General features: G+C 47.4%; 1 protein-coding gene and 1 pseudogene across 24 annotated transcripts in view; both read left to right on the forward strand.

Moving 5' to 3' along the window:
• The window catches only part of magi1b (membrane associated guanylate kinase, WW and PDZ domain containing 1b), a 204890-nt gene that overhangs the window by 21573 nt on the left and 167256 nt on the right, over positions 1 to 16061 (forward strand). The gene's annotated exons all lie outside the window — the stretch shown is intronic.
• On the forward strand, positions 2287 to 3152 carry LOC149982559 (glyoxalase domain-containing protein 4 pseudogene; annotated as a pseudogene).

Genomic DNA, 16061 nt, shown 5'->3' on the forward strand with positions numbered 1-16061 from the left:
TTGTGGTCTATTTATCCAGGTTCGTTCTGCCTAGCTAAACACCAGCTGTACCCTGGGATATTTCTGGCTACCTGCATACAAGACTGAGCGCTAAACAGCCAGAGGTCAACGGTCATGCCCTGTTCAGACTATGTAGAGTTAGGAGACCTACGTTGAATATTAATCAAGGTCATTTTACAATGCTCTGTAGAATTGTGGTCCTAACATTTATTTGCATGACTAGCTAACATGTTACCTGGTATGGCATGTAGAAAATATTAATACATTGGACATCTTTTAATTAACCTCCAGCATGTATTCAGCTGCTGTCATTTATTTGTGGTTGGGTCCATTTCAGACCTACTGTATTGAATGTGCTGGTATGATCTCTATGTCCGGTGAGGCTCTGGTATCAGTTGGTGTCAGTGTAGCTGTGCTAGGGCAACGCCTAGGTAACTAAGGCCTGCCTGAAGAGTTTTACCACACTATATCAGGAGCTGAGATGGATCAGACAGTCAAAAACCACTCTGTACTGTGTGTGTGGTACAACAGCTCTCCTCCCCTCTCTTCGTCTTGTCAGCTCTCCGTTGATCCGTGAAGGGAATGTGTTCTGTCAGAGCTCGTGTTGTGAGCTCTACAAAACACAGCTCCCTCTGAAGGTGTCTGTCTGCTTCCTTTCCCCTCACTTTGGTTGGCTGTGGGAGAAAGGACAGGGTATAGGATCTGTGAGCTACTGAGGCACAGGATGACATGTGGGTAGAGTAGACTTTTACTCAATTACACTCAACATTTACTATCTCTCCCTCTCTCGCACCTCCCTCTCTCTCTCTCTGTGTGTCATGCTGGGAGTGTTTGGTGCATGCTGGGAATTGTATGTGTGAGAGTTGTCTGGAGTTAGATCGCCTGTTTTTTTTTTTCTCGTTTCCTTTTCTTGGTGGTTTGCCTTTTTTACGCATGATTAAGGTTTTTGTTTTTCTTTTTGTGGTAGAATTAATTATTGTCGGAATTTCCCTGGTTTTGGCGGGGATGGCGACCCGCATGGGGACGCCATCCCTGTCACTTCAGCACGGCTTTAGGTGTGTTACTGAAGCCACTGTCACTGTGGGGGAGTTTCTGGTCGCCAAAGGAGAGAAGGTAGGCTATGAAAACATTGCTTATGCGTTTGCATCGAATGTACCTCATTTTGCCAATGAGCTCTTGGAGCGGGAGTTATTGTAGCATGAGTTATTGTAGCATGAGTTATTGTAGCATGAGTTATTGTAGCATGAGTTATTGTAGCATGAGTTATTGTAGCATGAGTTATTGTAGCATGAGTTATTGTAGCATGAGTTATTGTAGCATGAGTTATTGTAGCATGAGTTATTGCGAATTAGGATGTTTGCAAGTTCTGTTGAGATTGTCCCGTTGGGTTGCGAACACCCAGCTCTGAAACAGGTTGTCGTTTCAAACACCTGGCTCTGAAACAGGTTATGTTTCGGCGACGGCTGTTTGTTTTTGGACTCACCGGAGCAGACTTTGGAGGTATTGTTTAAAGTCAAGTATGACAACAGACTGTATATGGCTTATGCTAGTACGGGTAGTCAACACTGTTTTGAGTGTGGGGATGTTGGCCATAAGCGACATGCTTGCCCGAAAAGGGAGAATGCGGAGTGAGGGACACAGGTGGTCCTCGTAACACCTGGGCCCACTGATGTAGGGAGAGGTGGGCCGACAGTGGTAGAGCAGCCACAAGCACCTGTTGCTGAGGAGCAAGTTGTCCATGTTGAGGGTACCGAGTTGCAGCTTGTACCAGAAGGGAACATAGTGTCTGTTATGCAGCAGAAAAATATTGTTGTAGGAGGCAAGGACGGATTTGGGGAAACATTTCCCCAGACTGGTGAGATGCCCAGTACGTACGAGTGATGGGGTTCAGGTGGAGCTAGTCTCTCAGGTAGTGGAGGAGATGTCCACTACGGGTAATGGGTTTCAGGTGGGGCTAGTCTCCTAGGTAGTGGAGGAGATGCCCGGTACGAGTGATGGGGTACAAGTGGGGAGTGTTCAGAGGGATGTGGCTGAGGGGAGTGAGGGGTCTGTGGCCTCAGTTGAGGAGGATCAGTAGAAGGACATGGACATCTCTTTTGATACAATAGCAGCTGGTGAGGACTCAATTTACGATCTAGAGGAGGTAAATGGGTTCATGGATCAGACTTCTGGTAAATCTGTCAAATTGGAAGATTTCTTTTGATGTTGATAAGTTTGAGGTCAGGTGTGGTGTTACAGACTGTGGTGTTAGATCAGTTGATTGTGAAGAAGCGTTTCCGCTTGAGGAAATGTTACTGCTGTTTCGGCAGTAATACTAATGATCCTCTGTGTTTTTTTCTCAGTCTTGTTTCTCCTTTCTTTTTTCGATATGGCAAAGCTTGTTAATCAACATGGACAAACTGAGCGTGATATATAGTCGTATAGTACACAGCAAACTCCCATGGATTATTTTGGCTTTGAGGCGAGCCTTGCATTTCATTTTCAAAGTGGGTGACACAAGCAAAACGGCCACCTTTTTACCGAGATGTGCTCGGCATGAATAAGGATGTAAGGCAACTTGTAAGGGCCCTTATGATGGAAAATGGAGCAAGAAAATGGTCGGCTTTGGGCCAGAGGATGATGACTTTGTGGCTGAACTGATCTACAATTATGGTGTGGGAGAATATCGCAATGACTTCTTCGGTTTGACTCTGCAGTCTAGCAAGGCTGTCAGCAATGCTAAGCGGCTTGGTTGACCCCTCACGGAGGTTGGAAAGGGCCTCTATCTGGCTGAGGCTTCTACCCGGTGGACAAAGAACAGCCTCCCAATGATCCTGTACAGAAGGTGAATCCGGCAGGGTCTGACCTGCAGAAATCAATACACTGCTGCTTCTCCCTTCTGGGGATGAAGGTGAAAGAGATGACTGTGCTGGTGGGATTCACAGACACTCAGTGTAAACTAGAGCTTCACATTGTTGGGGCAGTAGATCATGGGACAGCCTTTGGGCGGATAGCATTCTCCTGACCACATGAGCAGTTGGCAGATCTTGAAGTCTTTACCTTTTATTTAACCAGGTAGGTGAAGTTCTCATCTACATCTGCGACCTGGCCAAGATAAAACAAAGCAGTGCGACACAAACAACAACGCAGAGTTACACATGGAATAAACAAGCGTACAGTCAATAACACAATAGAACATCTGTACACAGTGTGTGCAAATGAAGTAAGGAGGTAAGGCAATAAATAGGCAAATAGTGGTGAAGTAATTCCAATTTAGCAATTTACACTGGAGTGATAGATGTTCAGATGAGGATGTGCAAGTAGAAATACTGGTGTGCAAAAGAGCAGAAAAAAACAAAAGCAAATATGGGGATGAGGTAGGTAGTTGGTTGGATGGGCTATTTACAGATGGGCTGTACAGCTGCAGCAATCGAAAAGCTGCTCTGATAGCTGACGGTTAAAGTTAGTGAGGGAGATAGAAGACTCCAGCTTCAGTGATTTTTGCAATTCGTTCAAGTCATTGGCAACAGAGAACTGGAAGGAAAGGCGACCGAAGGAGGAGTTGGCTTTGGGGATGACCAGTGAGATATATCTGCTGGAGCGCGTGCTACGGGTGGGTGTTGTTATCGTGATCAGTGACCTGAGATAACGCAGAGCTTTACCTAGCAAAGACTTTTATAGATGACCTGGAGCCAGTGGGTTTGGTGACGAATATGTAGCGAGGACCAGCCAATGAGAGCATACAGGTTCGCAGTGGTGGGTAGTATATGGGGCTTTGGTGACAAAACAGGTGGCACTGTGATAGACTGCATCCAATTTGCTGAGTGTTGGAGGCTATTTTGTAAATTACATCGCCAAAGTCAAGGATTGGTAGGATATTGAGTTTTACGATGGTATGTTTGGCAGCATGAGTGAAGGAGGCTTTGTTGCAAAATAGGAAGATGATTCTAGTTTTAACTTTGGATTGTAGGTGCTTAATGTGCGTCTGGAAGGAGAGTTTAGTCTAGCCAGACACCTAGGTATTTACAGTGCCTTGCGAAAAGTATTCGGGCCCCTTGAACATTGCGACCTTTTGCCACATTTCAGGCTTCAAACATAAAGATATAAAACTGTATTTTTTTGTGAAGAATCAACAACAAGTGGGACACAATCATGAAGTGGAACGACATTTATTGGATATTTCAAACTTTTTTAACAAATCAAAAACTGAAAAATTGGGCGTGCAAAATTATTCAGCCCCCTTAAGTTAATACTTTGTAGCGCCACCTTTTGCTGCGATTACAGCTGTAAGTCGCTTGGGGTATGTCTCTATCAGTTTTGCACATCGAGAGACTGACATTTTTTCCCATTCCTCCTTGCAAAACAGCTCGAGCTCAGCGAGGTTGGATGGAGAGCATTTGTGAACAGCAGTTTTCAGTTCTTTCCACAGATTCTCGATTGGATTCAGGTCTGGACTTTGACTTGGCCATTCTAACACCTGGATATGTTTATTTTTGTTGTTTAGATTTTAGATTTTGCTTTATGTTTTGGATCATTGTCTTGTTGGAAGACAAATCTCCGTCCCAGTCTCAGGTCTTTTGCAGACTCCATCAGGTTTTCTTCCAGAATGGTCCTGTATTTGGCTCCATCCATCTTCCCATCAATTTTAACCATCTTCCCTGTCCCTGCTGAAGAAAAGCAGGCCCAAACCATGATGCTGACACCACCAGGTTTGACAGTGGGCATGGTGTGTTCAGGGTGATGAGCTGTGTTGCTTTTACGCCAAACATAACGTTTTGCATTGTTGCCAAAAAGTTCAATTTTGGTTTCATCTGACCAGAGCACCTTCTTCCACATGTTTGGTGTGTCTCCCAGGTGGCTTGTGGCAAACTTTAAACAACACTTTTTATGGATATCTTTAAGAAATGGCTTTCTTCTTGCCACTCTTCCATAAAAGCCAGATTTGTGCAATATACGACTGATTGTTGTCCTATGGACAGAGTCTCCCACCTCAGCTGTAGATCTCTGCAGTTCATCCAGAGTGATCATGGGCCTCTTGGCTGCATCTCTGATCAGTCTTCTCCTTGTATGAGCTGAAAGTTTAGAGGGACGGCCAGGTCTTGGTAGATTTGCAGTGGTCTGATACTCCTTCCATTTCAATATTATCGCTTGCACAGCGCTCCTTGGGATGTTTAAAGCTTGGGAAATCTTTTTGTATCCAAATCCGGCTTTAAACTTCTTCACAACAGTATCTCGGACCTGCCTGGTGTGTTCCTTGTTCTTCATGATGCTCTCTTCGCTTTTAACGGACCTCTGAGACTATCACAGTGCAGGTGCATTTATACGGAGACTTGATTACACACAGGTGGATTGTATTTATCATCATTAGTCATTTAGGTCAACATTGGATCATTCAGAGATCCTCACTGAACTTCTGGAGAGAGTTTGCTGCACTGAAAGTAAAGGGGCTGAATAATTTTGCACGCCCAATTTTTCAGTTTTTGATTTGTTAAAAAAGTTTGAAATATCCAATAAATGTCGTTCCACTTCATGATTGTGTCCCACTTGTTGTTGATTCTTCACAAAAAAATACAGTTTTATATCTTTATGTTTGAAGCCTGAAATGTGGCAAAAGGTCGCAAAGTTCAAGGGGGCCGAATACTTTCGCAAGGCACTGTATAGTTGTCCACATATTCTAAGTAAGAACCGTCCAGAGTAGTGATGCTAGTCAGGCAGGTGGGTGTGGGCAGTGATCCGTTGAAGACTATGCAGTTCATTTTACTAGCATTTAAGAGCAGTTGGAGGCCACAGAAGGAGAGTTGTATGGCATTGAAGCTCATCTGGAGGTTAGTTAACAGTGTCCAAAGAAGGGCCAGATGTATACAGAATGGTGTCGTCTGCATAGAGGTGGATCAGGGAATCACCCACAGCATGAGTGACATCATTGATATACAGTTGAAGTCGGAAGTTTACATACATACACTTAGGTTGGAGTCATTAAAACTCGTTTTTCAACCACCACACATTTCTTGTTAAAAACTATATTTTTGGCAAGTTGGTTAGGACATCTACTTTGTTCATGACAAAAGTAATTTTTCCAACAATTGTTTACAGACAGATTATTTCACTTATAATTCACAGTTGACTGTGCCTTTAAACAGCTTGGAAAATTCCAGAAAATTATGTCATGGCTTTAGAAGCTTCTGATAGGTTAATTGACATCATTCGAGTCAATTGGAGGTGCACCTGTGGATGTATTTCAAGGCCTACCTTCAAACTCAGTGCCTCTTTGCTTGACATCATGGGAAAATCAAAAGAAATCAGCCAAGACCTCAGAGAATAAATTGTAGCCCTCCACATTCTGGTTCATCCTTGGGAACAATTTCCAAACACCTGAAATTACCACGTTCATCTGTACAAACAATAGTACGCAAGTATAAACACCATGGGACCATGCAGCTGTCATACCTCTCAGGAAGGAGAAGCGTTCTGTCTCCTAGAAATGAACGTACTTTGTTGAGAAAAGTGCAAATCGATCCCAGAACAACAGCAAGGACCTTGTGAAGATGCTGGAGGAAACAGGTACAAAAGTATCTATATCCACAGTAAAACGAGTCCTATATCGACATAACCTGAAAAGCCGTTCAGCAAGGAAGAAGCCACTGCTCCAAAACCACCAGAAAAAGCCAGACTATGGTTTGCAACTGACATGGGGACAAAGATTTTACTTTTTGGAGAAATGTCCTCTGGTCTGATGAAACAAAAATAGAATTGTTTGGCCATAATGACCATTTATGTTTGGAGAAAAAAGGGGGATGCTTGCAGGCCGAAGAACACCATCCCAACCATGAAGCACGGGGGTGGCAGCATCATGTTGTGGGGGTGCTTTGCTTCAGGATGGACTGGTGCACTTCACAAAATAGATGGCGTCGTGAGGATGGAATGTGATGTGGATATATTGAAGCAACATCTCAAGACATCAGTCAGGAAGTTAAACCTTGGTCGCAAAAGGGTGTTCCAAATGGACAGTGACCCCAAGCATACTTCCAAAGTTGTGTCAAGATGGCTTAAGGACAACAAAGTCAAGGTATTGGAGTTGCTATTAAAGCCCTGACCTCAATCCTATAGAAGATCTGTGGGCAGAACTGAAAAAGCGTGTGCGAGCAAGGAGGCATACAAACCTGACTTCGTTACACCAGCTCTTTCAGGAGGAATTCCCACTTATTGTGGGAAGCTTGAGGAAGGCTACCCGACACGTTTGACCGAAGTCAAACATTTTAAAGGCAATTCTACCAAATACTAATTGACTGTATATAAACTTCTGACCCACTGAGAATGTGATGAAAGAAATAAAAGATGAATGAAATAATTCTCTCTACTATTATTCTGACATTTCACATTCTTAAAATAAAGTGGTGATCCTAACTGACCTAAAACAGGGAATTTTTTACTAGGATTAAATGTCAGGAATTGTGAAAACTGAGTTTAAATGTATTTGGCTGAGGTGTATGTAAACGTCCGACTTCAACTGTATACAGAGAAAAGAGTCGGCACGAGAATTGAACCTTGTGGCACCCCCATAGAGACTGCCAGAGGCCCAGACAACAGTTCCTCTCACTCACCTCTCACTCTCTCACTCACTCACTCACTCACTCACACTCTCTCACCCCCCTCTCACACTCACACAACTCTCACTCATTCACCTCTCACCCGTCTCTGTGTGTCAGTGGTGACACAGCATCACCCTGCTCTTCTGTAGGACTGATCAGCCTCTCATTTCCTGTTTGCTGAAGAGGGGATTATTACCCCCCCACACACACACACACACACCACAATACGTTCCCCCCATACCCACACTGCCTGGGTGTGCCCTGTTGTTATTGGTGGGTTGGTGTATTCATGCTAATGAGAGGCATCAGTGTCAGCAGGGTACTGCTACTGGGAGATTAGATTCTGTCACTGGGTGAGGACTGGTGTGTGTTTTTGCGTCTGAGTGGTCGTGTGTGCGGTCCTGCAGGCTTTCTGTGTGATTGATGCAGTGCATCCTCAGTTGTGTCGGCTGCAGAACATTGTCTGCATAATTGTTCCCTCCTGTCGTTTGGGGAGGAGCAGAGAATCCACACTGACACTACTGACAGAAGGCTACAGTACTCCTCCTGCTTCCTCCTCTCTGCCTCCTTACTTACCTCTCCCCTGTGCTTCCTCGTCTCTGCCTCCTTACTTACCTCTCCCCTGTGCTCCCTCCTCTCTGCCTCCTTACTTACCTCTCCCCTGTGCTCCCTCCTCTCTGCCTCCTTACTTACCTCTCCCCTGTGCTCCCTCCCCTCTGCCTCCTTACTTACCTCTCCCCTGTGCTTCCTCCTCTCTGCCTCCTTACTTACCTCTCCCCTGTGCTTCCTCCTCTCTGCCTCCTTACTTACCTCTCCCCTGTGCTTCCTCCTCTCTGCCTCCTTACTTACCTCTCCCCTGTGCTCCCTCCTGTGCTGCCTCCTTACTTACCTCTCCCCTGTGCTTCCTCCTCTCTGCCTCCTTACCTCTCCCCTGTGCTCCCGCCTCTCTGCCTCCTTACTTACCTCTCCCCTGTGCTTCCTCCTCTCTGCCTCCTTACCTCTCCCCTGTGCTCCCTCCTCTCTGCCTCCTTACTTACCTCTCCCCTGTGCTTCCTCCTCTCTGCCTCCTTACTTACCTCTCCCCTGTGCTTCCTCCTCTCTGCCTCCTTACTTACCTCTCCCCTGTGCTCCCTCCTCTCTGCCTCCTTACTTACCTCTCCCCTGTGCTTCCTCCTCTCTGCCCCCTTACTTACCTCTCCCCTGTGCTTCCTCCTCTCTGCCTCCTTACCTCTCCCCTGTGCTCCCTCCTCTCTGCCTCCTTACTTAACTCTCCCCTGTGCTCCCTCCTCTCTGCCTCCTTACTTACCTCTCCCCTGTGCTTCCTCCTCTCTGCCTCCTTACTTACCTCTCCCCTGTGCTCCCTCCTCTCTGCCTCCTTACTTACCTCTCCCCTGTGCTGCCTCCTTGCTTACCTCTCCCCTGTGCTCCCTGCTCTCTGCCTCCTTACTTACCTCTCCCCTGTGCTTCTTCCTCTCTGCCTCCTTACTTACCTCTCCCCTGTGCTCCCTCCTCTCTGCCTCCTTACTTACCTCTCCCCTGTGCTCCCTCCTGTGCTGCCTCCTTACTTACCTCTCCCCTGTGCTTCCGCCTCTCTGCCTCCTTACCTCTCCCCTGTGCTTCCTCCTCTCTGCCTCCTTACCTCTCCCCTGTGCTTCCTCCTCTCTGCCTCCTTACTTACCTCTCCCCTGTGCTCCCTCCTCTCTGCCTCCTTACTTACCTCTCCCCTGTGCTCCCTCCTCTCTGCCTCCTTACTTACCTCTCCCCTGTGCTTCCTCCTCTCTGCCTCCTTACTTACCTCTCCCCTGTGCTCCCTCCTCTCTGCCTCCTTACTTACCTCTCCCCTGTGCTCCCTCCTGTGCTGCCTCCTTACTTACCTCTCCCCTGTGCTTCCTCCTCTCTGCCTCCTTACCTCTCCCCTGTGCTCCCTCCTCTCTGCCTCCTTACTTACCTCTCCCCTGTGCTTCCTCCTCTCTGCCTCCTTACTTACCTCTCCCCTGTGCTCCCTCCTCTCTGCCTCCTTACTTACCTCTCCCCTGTGCTCCCTCCCCTCTGCCTCCTTACTTACCTCTCCCCTGTGCTCCCTCCTCTCTGCCTCCTTACTTACCTCTCCCCTGTGCTTCCTCCTCTCTGCCTCCTTACTTACCTCTCCCCTGTGCTCCCTCCTCTCTGCCTCCTTACTTACCTCTCCCCTGTGCTCCCTCCTGTGCTGCCTCCTTACTTACCTCTCCCCTGTGCTTCCTCCTCTCTGCCTCCTTACCTCTCCCCTGTGCTCCCTCCTCTCTGCCTCCTTACTTACCTCTCCCCTGTGCTTCCTCCTCTCTGCCTCCTTACTTACCTCTCCCCTGTGCTTCTTCCTCTCTGCCTCCTTACTTACCTCTCCCCTGTGCTTCATCCTCTCTGCCTCCTTACCTCTCCCCTGTGCTCCCTCCTCTCTGCCTCCTTACTTACCTCTCCCCTGTGCTTCCTCCTCTCTGCCTCCTTACTTACCTCTCCCCTGTGCTCCCTCCTCTCTGCCTCCTTACTTACCTCTCCCCTGTGCTTCCTCCTCTCTGCCTCCTTACTTACCTCTCCCCTGTGCTTCCTCCTCTCTGCCTCCTTACTTACCTCTCCCCTGTGCTCCCTCCTCTCTGCCTCCTTACTTACCTCTCCCCTGTGCTTCCTCCTCTCTGCCCCCTTACTTACCTCTCCCCTGTGCTTCCTCCTCTCTGCCTCCTTACCTCTCCCCTGTGCTCCCTCCTCTCTGCCTCCTTACTTAACTCTCCGCTGTGCTCCCTCCTCTCTGCCTCCTTACTTACCTCTCCCCTGTGCTTCCTCCTCTCTGCCTCCTTACTTACCTCTCCCCTGTGCTCCCTCCTCTCTGCCTCCTTACTTACCTCTCCCCTGTGCTGCCTCCTTGCTTACCTCTCCCCTGTGCTCCCTGCTCTCTGCCTCCTTACTTACCTCTCCCCTGTGCTGCCTCCTTACTTACCTCTCCCCTGTGCTTCCTCCTCTCTGCCTCCTTACCTCTCCCCTGTGCTCCCTCCTCTCTGCCTCCTTACTTACCTCTCCCCTGTGCTTCCTCCTCTCTGCCTCCTTACTTACCTCTCCCCTGTGCTCCCTCCTCTCTGCCTCCTTACTTACCTCTCCCCTGTGCTCCCTCCTGTGCTGCCTCCTTACTTACCTCTCCCCTGTGCTTCCTCCTCTCTGCCTCCTTACTTACCTCTCCCCTGTGCTTCCTCCTCTCTGCCTCCTTACTTACCTCTCCCCTGTGCTTCCTCCTCTCTGCCCCCTTACTTACCTCTCCCCTGTGCTTCCTCCTCTCTGCCTCCTTACTTACCTCTCCCCTGTGCTTCCTCCTCTCTGCCCCCTTACTTACCTCTCCCCTGTGCTTCCTCCTCTCTGCCTCCTTACTTACCTCTCCCCTGTGCTTCCTCCTCTCTGCCTCCTTACTTACCTCTCCCCTGTGCTTCCTCCTCTCTGCCTCCTTACCTCTCCCCTGTGCTCCCTCCTCTCTGCCTCCTTACTTACCTCTCCCCTGTGCCCCCTCCTCTCTGCCTCCTTTACTTACCTCTCCCCTGTGCTCTCTCCTCTCTGCCTCCTTACTTACCTCTCCCCTGTGCTCCCTCCTCTCTGCCTCCTTACTTACCTCTCCCCTGTGCTTCCTCCTTTCTGCCTCCTGACTTTTTTCATTTCTGATCTGTTTTCCAGCTAGCAGTATTCTGTACATCCTGTTTTTGGAGAGAGCAGTGGGAAATAGTTTTATTATTTATCAGCACAAGACATTTTTACACTTTAGTAATTTAGCAGACTCTCTATTCCAGAGCGACTTACAGTGGTAGTAAGTGCTTCCAGTTTCATACCTTTTAGAGAAGTCAAATCAATAACTTCTCTTTCCTTCCCTTGCTTGATAAAACAATGATGTTAATATGTTTCTATCCGGAGGCCAATTCACTTCTATTTGATATTTGGAGGTAAGCCGCAATATCAACAACTTGACGTTAGCAGCTCAGAAACACTGTCATCCTCAGATGTAATGTTAAGACAGCGCTGGGACTCAATGCCCAGCTCTGAGACAGTTTATTAGGCCTGCAATGCAGAGAAGCAGAGCGGAGGGAGGTTTTACAGACACTCTGGGTTTTAGTGATGTTTTCATGGACGATGCATTTTCGTTGGCAGTTCAGGTTGAGCAGAGCAGTCATAAAATGTGAACTGAAGTCTTGGCAATGGTGTTTTGTTTTGGGGCAAGGCAACAGTGTCTGTTCTTGGGCAAGGTTTTGGGCGAGTGTGTCCCATTTTGTGGTAGTGTCTGTTTTGGGTTAGTCAGTTGTGTCTGTGGTAGAGTGTTGTTTGGGGAAGCCAGTGGTAAAGCAGTGGTTAATAGCTCATTAGTCATAGCGGGCTGGCACCCAAACTCTATTGGAACAGATGGACACCCAGACCCCTGTGGAGGGAGCTGAAGCCGCCACAGTGGAATCCAACAGCCACACACACTTGGGACACTGGGCCACAGCTCAACTCCTCTCTCTAGGATTCACAATGTTTAGCCTAGATGTGTTTCTGCTTTGAACTGTAAACCATGGACTACGAACTAACATGTTCAAATCTCATATTTCAAACTGCTGCTGTGTGACATTGACAAGTGTGAGAGTTTCAGCTGTGCACTGATTTGACTGGATAAGAGAACCTGGCATATCCTCACCCAGAGAAGCCCATCCCTGTGTGTTTTAACATAGACCTGGATCATGGATTTCTTACTGTAACTGGTACAGCAGCAGCTTCCTGGATACCCTCAGCCTCACTAGCATGTCAATGTTAAGGCAGGTTCTTTGTAAATGCTGTGCCCTCCCTGCCTTCATCACAACCACATGCTTTAGATTCCTGCCCCTGTCCCAGACCTGCTCAGGCTCTGCTGTCTATGACAGACACTCAGGGTGCTTGCCTGGCTCGCTGCCTCTGGATTCCTGCCCCTGTCCCAGACCTGCTCAGGCTCTGCTGTCTATGACAGACACTCAGGGTGCTTGCCTGGCTCTCTGTCTCTGGCTCGACTGTACTTCATCTCAGGAAGAAGGCCTTCTTACACTGAACCCTCCTATTACCGATTGATCTTTGTTGACCGTAACGGAAGGGCATCTGTTTTGGCTCTTATCGGCTCATCTCAATGCTGATGTGAAAGGTGTGTGTGATGTATCACTGCAGCAGACAGTGTCTTGACAATGGGGCAGTATACAGTGTGTGAGGGAACAGGGATGTGTGCTGTGAAGTATGTAGCATAGGATCTGATTACAGTGTGTGTCTGTGGCTAGTCTCCCAGGGGGGGACTGGGACCAGAAATCGGCTCTGGCGGTTCTGAAACACCGGACCATTTATTTTGTTCTTGAGGCCCCCCATTTATTAGCCACATAATTATCATTTAGCACACAAAAAAAATCAAGTTAGACAGGCTCACTAGGCTAAAAATGGACCAGCCCATCTCTCTTTCTCTCCCTTAGTCTCTCTCTCTCTCTCTCTCTAACTGCTGATGATGACATTTCTCTCTTTGGGGAGGGGCTTTGTTTTATTTATCGAGACCATGATGGATCACTGACTCGACTAAAAGCTTTGCCTTCATTACAGGTAATATATTTGAATCCCCATTCGGGGAATGCAAACTCTGTATTTAGGCTCCAGAGAGAGAACTGTACTGTCAACTACGGCATGTTTACGTTTTGCTGTTGCATACTCTGTCAATATTGGAGACTAGGGCCAGGATCACAATACTTAGGTGCCGATACGATATGTATGGTGATTTATACATTTCTATATTTATTGCAATTTAACGTTCCAAACAGATTGCTCACTATGTGCCTGCTGCAGAGAGACGAGAGAGCATGAGAAAATTAGTTTTGATTAGTCAGGGAAATCAAAGTGCTGAAAGCCATTTGTCTCACTATTTACAAAAATGCTGGAGAACAAGCTATAGGCTGAAAAATACCTGCCGCAGGTACAGCCGACTAGCGCTAACTAACGCTATCTAACCATAGCAGCTGTTTGTTTTACAAATCGATAGTTGGAGTCAAACTATCGACGTTATAATGTTGCGATATGCAACTGTGTCGATTATTTTCTCCTCGTCACTGTTGGCATCAAACAAACCATAACTGAATTTTGTTTATGTCCAAGCCTAAATAAGAAGCAGACTCTGACTGTGAGGTCTGAGAATGGGAGACAGGCATGACCTGTCAGCTTTGATCTAATCAATGGGATTTGGGAATAGGAGGAGGAACTACGAACGTGCTTTTTATTAACTTTGATGTAGCAGGAGATCCAGAGTGGAGGAGACGGAGACAGAGAGAGATGGATAGAGAGTGGAAGAGAGAGTCAGGCCTATGCTACACATGCTGATGAACCTGCTCTGGGGGAATGTGGGTGGTCAGATGTCATCATCCACCAATGCAGACAATTTTAGCCTCTGGGCGGCCTAAGAACTTTGGGGTGTGTGTGTGTGTGTGTGCACTTTCATAGTACTTTACAAATGTCTAGTCATACAACTCTACATGACTTTTGAAGGATGGACAGACAGGAAAGGAAGTGATAGGAAGCGATAAATTTCAAAGAGTTATGGACACTGTTAGATCAGTGAAAATGTATGAAATATGTTTGTCAGTTTGGCGATGGACCACCATGAAGTGTCAAATGTGTACTGTAGAATCAGATGCAATCCATGGGAGCATGTTGTGACTCTTTTGAAGGAGGTGATAAAACACTATATATACACAACAAGAACCTCTTTCAAAGTGATGACACCTCTATGATGTCATCTCTGGTCCAAAAGGCTATCCACTTAAAAGAGAGTGAAAGAGTGTAAAACAACAGTGAAGCATATTATACTGTAATCAGATTGGACAAAAATGTACCGGCCTCGGCGATTGACAGGTCCTTGGGTTCACAATCACAATGACTGTCAAAGTCATCAAGATATAGCCTAAATACACTATATCTAAAAAAGAAGTATGTGGACACTCCTTCAAATGAGTGGATTTGGCTATTTCAGCCACAGCTATTTTGTCATATGGTTATGAAAGGTTGTGCTAACACGCAGCATTCCATCCTGCCTCCCATGCTGGAGAGAAAATGAGAGATTAGAGTAAAATGTCTAAAGTGTTTATCTTCCTCTTTTCATCTAACGGTCCCCTTCTCTCCACCCCCTCCCATATTTTTCCCTCTCTTCTCGCCATCTTCTGTGTTGCATGACCTATTGTGGGGGTCCTAAATGAGCTCCGGCCCATCCACATACAATGGCTCAGACCCCTGTACCCCCTAGTGAACATGACAGAGCAAAGAGAACCACGCGCTCAGGAGGTTCCTCCCTTCTGCTCATTAGTACAGGTAGCCTGCCCTACCACAAGCCACAGCCACACACTACATACTGGGTTTGGCTCTGACTTGCCTGTCTGAGTCGCTGGGCAGCAGCAGTCTCTGGGAGGAAACTAGAGCAGCATGGAGCCATATGGTGCCCCAGTGTGCTGTGCAGTCAGTGGAACAGGGGAATGTGATGTTGAGCAGGAATAACAGAGTGGACACGGAACAGCCAGCCAGGACTGGAGAGGGAGTATAACACTGATAAAGGATTATTTTTCTTTGTATTCATTCAAGCCAGGAACCTTGTGAAATGGCTGGGCTGGGGTGTGTTCAAATCCTGTCAGGATTGTGTTTATTAATGAACGGGACTGGAGTGGGGGTGTCCAGCTCCTCTAAAGTACAGTACGTATCTTGCTGCAGGGTCTGGGCTTATGCAAGGATGAGCACCAACAACTGTCATACGCTTTTGTTTTTGTGTCAGATTCCCTCAGCATGATCAGCCCTCTGACCCCAATGAGACAACTGTGAGTGTGTACAGAGAGAGGGGTCATCAGCGGTTCAATGGTGTAGTCCTGAGACAGTGTCCTGCTGCAGTAATTGCATGTGTAATTGATCCCAGTGCTCTGGCCCCTCCTGGAGACATATCAGACAGGCAGAAGAGGGCCATTACACACAGCCGAGGAGCCCAGCAGAGTGATGTAGAACATAGCATAGCTAAGATCATTATTTTCTTTGTGTGTCAAGATGTCTGTCCAAAAAAATAAGATAAGGGCTAGAATTAGTGGTCAGTGATGGGTATATACAGCTTCGTGTACGTGTGTGTGTGTGTGTGTGTGTGTGGGAGGAGAAGGTTGTTGGATGGGTCGTGTCTCTCAATACCCCAGGGTCCCACTGGAGACCCGCCTCCCGCCACGCCCCCCCAGAGCTCTAGTTGCTATGTTACTCTTAGGGGCAGGATTGATGTTAAAGATGGTAAAAGTGTCACCAGGCTTAATTGATGGCTGAGGAAAGCCGGCCCCAAGCCAGGCAGCGCATGCTATCACCAGAGGCACAGCACAAACAAATCAATCAATCAATAGGCATCTCTCCAGGCTCTCCCCATCTCTTCCCCAAAGTCCACCAAGGGGTATTTCCCCTAGAACACAACCACATTGGAATGCTCCTCTATCCTGGTTG

Source organism: Oncorhynchus mykiss, chromosome 7 (assembly GCF_057628025.1).
Source record: "Oncorhynchus mykiss isolate SJ-2025 chromosome 7, ASM5762802v1, whole genome shotgun sequence".
In the NCBI taxonomy this organism is placed as follows: domain Eukaryota; kingdom Metazoa; phylum Chordata; class Actinopteri; order Salmoniformes; family Salmonidae; genus Oncorhynchus; species Oncorhynchus mykiss.